Raw genomic sequence first — 6,081 nt, 5'->3', positions numbered from 1 at the left:
GTACTTATTAGCACAGGAATCTGGGAACTTTATCTGATAAAGAAATCCTTTGTTTACTTGATCTTCAGAAATCAGGCCAGGAGCCAGCATTTGTATAGCAGAATTAGGTTCCCATGGCAATTTCAGAGCTTTGCCACTTTTGTTGCTATGTAGGATAGGAAAACTCCGGAGGTGGACTTTAAAGCTCTTTGTGAGCTAAATCCTGTTTGGCAGCTTTTTCACTCCTCCCTGTTGTGTGCCTGTTGTATCAGAGGATCCCTCTTCGACAGTTTCTGGTGAGAGCTGCCCCCCTGAACAGGCTGTGAAGTTCTTGGGCCCTGCTGTCTGATTACGTGCGTCACACCCTCATCTTTATAACCCCTCTTGTCTTCTTGAGCAACCGCAGGAATGGTCTGAAAGTCACTCTTACATAATGGCATGATGTCAATTTTGCACCCCTGTAATGCCTTTGTTACCCTGTGGCCCTTCCTCCTTTTAACACTTGGCATGGAAGAAACAGACCACACAGAGTGCAAAAGGAATGAAAGAATGGAATTCTTGAGTTTTTCAGCTTGAAGGGAACTGGTGCTGGCATAAAGAGCACGGTTTACAAGAAAACGTATCCAGCCAAGTTTTCCTCCACAGAAGAGAGACTGAAACACAAGTCACTGGAGAGCAAAGGTTTGGGAACGAGAGGCGGAGAGTTGGAGATCCCTGTCCCCACCTGTCACCATCCCCAAACTCCTGGGCAAGGGCAAGTTAGGGGGGATACAGGATATGGCTTGTGCCTTACTGTTAATGCAAGTTTGTGCGCCTGACGCAAAGTGAGGCCAAACTGAAACGTTGGAGTTTGGAGCAGAGAAAGTTTTATTGCAAGGCCATGCAAGCTTACGCCCTAAAAATCCTCGAGCTCCCTGAAGGGTTTCAGCAAAGCTCTTTTAAAAGCCAGGTGAGGGCTTCCCTGGTGGCGCAGTGGTTGAGAATCTGCCTGCCAATGCAGGGGACACGGGTTCGAGCCCTGGTCTGGGAAGATCCCACATGCCGCGGAGCAACTAGGCCCGTGAGCCACAATTACTGAGCCTGCGCGTCTGGAGCCTGTGCTCCGCAACAAGAGAGGCCCCGATAGTGAGAGCCCCACGCACCGCGATGAAGAGTGGCCCCCACTTGCCGCAACTAGAGAAAGCCCTCGCACAGAAAAGAAGACCCAACACAGCCATAAATAAAAATAAATAAATAAATAAATTTTAAAAAATAAAATAAAATAAAAGCCAGGTGAGGGAAGCGGGTGGCAGGGTATGTGATCAGCTTGTGCACAGTTCTCTGATTGGCTGATGGGGAGGTAGCAGGGTGGTGTCACAGAGATAAACGTTATCAGCCCTTCGGCTCCAGCAGGCCTGGGGCTGTGTGCTCATGGTCGTTATGTCCTTAACATCTTCCATTTGTTGGAAGGGGTGGGGGGGTTTACATCTGCAAAACCACTCAGGAAATGTGCATCAAATACTATTATCTAGGTACTTCAGAGAGGAGCTAAAGCAGAGGATACGGGGGAAGGCCTGTCCCTCACCACTGAAGGCCCCATGGGGCCCTGCTCGGTTACAATTCCCTTTTCTTTGATACTCCTCAATCTTGAGGAGACAAAATTTTTTTTTTAATTAATTAATTAATTTATTTTTGGCTGCGTTGGGTCTTGGTTGCTGCGTGCGGGCTTTCTCTAGTTGCGGTGAGCAGGGGCTACTCTTTGTTGTGGTGCGCGAGCTTCTCATTGCGGTGGCTTCTCTTGTTGCAGAGCACGGGCTCTTGGTGCGTGGGTTTCAGTACTTGTGGCATGCGGGCTCTAGAGCGCAGGCTCAGTAGCTGTGGCGCACGGGCTTAGTTGCTCCGCAGCATGTGGGATCTTCCTGGACCAGGGATCAAACCCGTGGCCCCTGTATTGGCAGGTAGATTCTTAATCACTGTGCCACCAGGGAAGTCCCGAGAACAAGTTTTGAACAAGAAAAGGAATAAAGGTTCGGATAAGGAGGTTAATCGTAAACTTGACAGAGGTACCCACATTCCGGCCGACACTGCTTTGAGAATGGCTTGTGGCACAGCTACTCCATTTTTACTTCCAAATGCATTACTTTCTTCAATGGCCAAAGCAGATGTCACCATTAGTGATTTTAATGCTTTTCTATATATGAGAAGATGCAAGGATTTGGACTCATAAAATCTTCTGAAAATATCTAACTACCTGAAGGCCTGTTTTGCCAGTTCTTCCCAGAGCATAGCGTGCCTCATTCCTCATCTCCACCTTGAACTCCTTTCAGGGGGTGTTGAAGGTCATCAGCTGCAGTGGAGAGGTAGATGGCAAGTGCCAATTTTCAGCTGGCAGGGCCCCTTCATGGTCATAAATTTGACCATGGTTTTGGGGGCATTTCATGACCATTTCGTCCCATGGTGCTAGGAATGCTCATTCCCAGGTCTGGCAAAGATTTCATTGGTAGGCCACTCAATGTGCTATCACTGGAGTAGGACTTAGTGCCAAAAGTCTCTGGACTACCTACCTTGCTAGTCTCTTATGGTCCAGGAAAATATTCCCTCCTTTTGCTTCTTCCCATATCTAAAGTTACATTATTACAATCATTGATCTCATCTGGAACTATATATCATTTTATCAGAGGCTCAGTCACACATTTGTTCATGCAAGAAACAACAAAAAAAGGCAATATAGGTTATAAGTTCTTGCAAATATCTCCCGGTTTCTGCCAGACTCAGGAGGGGATGTGTTAATTTCATCTTTCCTGCAGCCCTTCACAGGTGGGCTGGGTCAGGATGTTCCCTGTGAGCTGAGCAAAGGTATTCTAGTTTATCATTCAAGCATGGGGGCAGGGTTCCCTGAGATGGGCCATTATGTATATTTTAAGCTATAGGTAACATCCGTTTAGTGATTAACTTGTAGCAAAAGCAATAGAATACAAAAGTGAAAGTGAAAGAAACAGGTCTAATATGGCGTCAGATTTGTTCTTTCCTATTACATTACTTCCTGCTATACGACAGTCCAGTCGAGTTGGCAGCTTTGTAGGAGAGACTCCCATACCATCAGCCTGTATTACGAGTAAAGTAGAAAAGCCCTAATTTCCCACTTGGGGTCTGGAAACTTCAGAAAGTGAAACCAAGCAGGATTCTGTGGGGCTCCTGGGCATAGAACCCTTTTTGTCCCCCCCTTTCTTGTAGGCAAGACTCCAGCCTCCATGACCTATCCTGAGTTCCAAATGGCAGACTGGAACTGCTGCTAATCAAGGGAGGAGCAGCCAGGAAACCACCTGAGGCGAGATTAGAAGGACCAGAGAAGCTCATCAAGATTTGAAGACCAGGGGCTTCCCTGGTGGCGCAGTGGTTGAGAATCTGCCTGCCAATGCAGGGGACACGGGTTCGAGCCCTGGTCTGGGAGGATCCCACATGCCGCGGAGCAGCTGGGCCCGTGAGCCACAACTACTGAGCCTGCGCGTCTGGAGCCTGTGCTCCGCAACAAGAGAGGCCGCGACAGTGAGAGGCCCGCGCACCGCGATGAGGAGTGGCCCCCACTCGCCGCAACTAGAGAAAGCCCACGCACAGAAACGAAGACCCAACACAGCCAAAAAAAAAAAAAATCCTGTAGCAAAGTTGATTTTGAAAACAAAATAAATTTTAAAAATATCTGCCCAGAAAAGTGGAAACCACTTTGCTAAAGTTTAAGAGACAACAACAGGAAGATAAATAAGAACCTTGCTTAAATCTAGAGAATATTGTTACCGAACCAAACTTGTGTCCCCTCACCCGTGCACAGGAAAGCCAATCCGCTGATGGTGGGTTGTGGTGAAGGAAAATGTAACTTTGTTGTAAAGGCACCAATACAAGGAGGACAGGTGGCTCATGCTCTAAAACCCCAAGCTCCCCGATGGTTTTTTTGGGGGAAAGTTTCTACAGACAAAATTTGGGGTGAGGGCTGCAGGGTGTGACTGATTGGCTGGTGATGAGGCAACACAGCGCTGCTCCAGGAGTCCCGTGCGCAGCCTGAAGTTACCGTCCTCCACCTGGGCGGGGGCCCTAGTTCCTGCAGAAGAGCTCAGAGATACTGTTATGTATATTCCTTGAGGAGGAACCAGGACCCTGCCCCCAAGGCTGCACTACTGTGTCTTGACTGCTCCTCTTTTTTCTGCATTCGCTCCCTTCCCTGGTTAGCAACTGTTTGAATCTGCCCTTTGGAAGTCAGGGAAGGTCAAGGAGGTTGAAAGAAGCCTATTTCCTACAAACAAGAAAGAGGGACCGGGTCACAGAAAGGATTTGTGCCCAGGAAGGCCCCACAGGGTCCTGCACCATTTCAATATGATCTGTAATCAGGTTAGGTCTATAATCCGTACTCTTCATCCCCCACAGTACAAGCACAGACTGTTTCCATATTGACAAGGCCATCTTAGCCTGTTACCTGGGAGCGCAGACCTGGTTCTCTGTGCACACTGATGTCTAGGCCCTTTCCTTTCCCATTTAACTAATGCCCAATTCTCTTCTGCAAATAAAGGACACTAAGGACTCTCATTTCAGGAGAAACATCAAACCCCTAAAACTAGGGACTTACCTTATGGGTAAAAACACAACAGAATAAAACAAACAAAAAACATTACATTAATACCTTCTCTCTTTGGACATTCAGGCATAGGGTCTCTTTCTCTTTATCAGGATTATCTCCACTGATAACAAAGGAAACAGTGATTAAAGGTAAGGTAGTCCCCTTAATTTTCAGCAGCCCATGCTGTGACGAAACTGTCACCAACAAAGCCCATTAACAATTCCCTGGGAGAAAAATTGAATCTGGGTAATAAAATAAACCCTAACTTTTTCTTTCCCTTTGTGCTTAGTCTAGTTTTGAAGCAGGAGGGAAGGGGGCAGGATGCAATCTTTAAAAGAATGACTTAGCCACAGGACATAACAAAAACTGAATAGAACCAACTAGGTCCAAGATGGCGGAAGATTCTACTTCTAGTAGACTTTGAGCCTCATTATATGTTCTCTGTAATACATTAGCATGCGAAATGACACACCCACCAGCGCTATGACAGTTCTGAGGCCCACCACAAAAGGTTAAAAAGTGGGCAGTGGACCAATTCCTGGAAATCCCCACCCCTTCCCCAAAATAATTGGAATAATCCTCCCACTCATTAGCCTATCAAATTACCTAGCCCACAAAAATTAACCACGCCATATTTCAGGGCCTCTCGCCTTCTGAGATGGACCACACTCTGTCTGTGGAGTGTGTTTCTCTCTAAATAAATGCACATCTTACCTATCACGTTGTCTCTCACTGAATTCTTTCTGCAAGGAGCTGGGTTTAGGCTGGGTTCGGTCCTGGGCACTTGGATTCAAGTCCCAATCTGAGCTGCACGGCTTCAGTTTCACTTGCTTACAGGGCGCCTCGCGCAGAGGCCTCGCACCTGGCCCTTCAGACCAGAGTCCCTAGTGCAAAATGGCTGCACCGACACCGCAGCTCGGCCGGCCCGGTGCAGAAATGGTACGCTTGGCACTTGAATCTGGAACACCCACTCCCCCAAGAACTTTATAAAGCAGCCCTGCCTATGGCCTTTTGGAGAGAGTATGTACTCTAGAGCAGGAGCTTGCACCTCTCCATTTTTTGATCAAAGACTAAAGGTGTCCTTTGCTTCTGAACAGTACTTAGTTCAGAAGAGCAGCCCTAGAACTGGTAACTTGGCAACTACCCTCATACCTAAAAGGCCAGATCCATCCTATTACTCCCTAGTCTATACGAAGGATGAATTACACAAAGCCCAGAAATGGGGCTTCAAAAGAGACCCAGGAGGCCATGGAGGGGTAGTTAATGAATGTGGGCAATACTTCTTTCCCCAAACAGCAGCCTGTCAATTCATAAGGGAGGCTCATCAACGAACTCGCTATGGGAGGGATGCCCTATGTAATTGGTTAGTTGACCTCATGGTAACTCCCGGCATGAAAAGTATAATTAGTCTGATAGTTGAGACGCGCCCCATCTGCACAATGAACATCCCCAACACCAGACTCCCAGAGGCCCCCATATAAGGCCTATTCAGACCAGAGGGACATATCCTGGAGAAG

The sequence above is a fragment of the Eubalaena glacialis genome, chromosome 16, assembly GCF_028564815.1.
Source record: "Eubalaena glacialis isolate mEubGla1 chromosome 16, mEubGla1.1.hap2.+ XY, whole genome shotgun sequence".
In the NCBI taxonomy this organism is placed as follows: Eukaryota; Metazoa; Chordata; class Mammalia; order Artiodactyla; family Balaenidae; genus Eubalaena; species Eubalaena glacialis.
The sequence above is the reverse complement of the archived record's forward strand: the minus strand, read 5'-3'. Positions refer to the sequence as shown.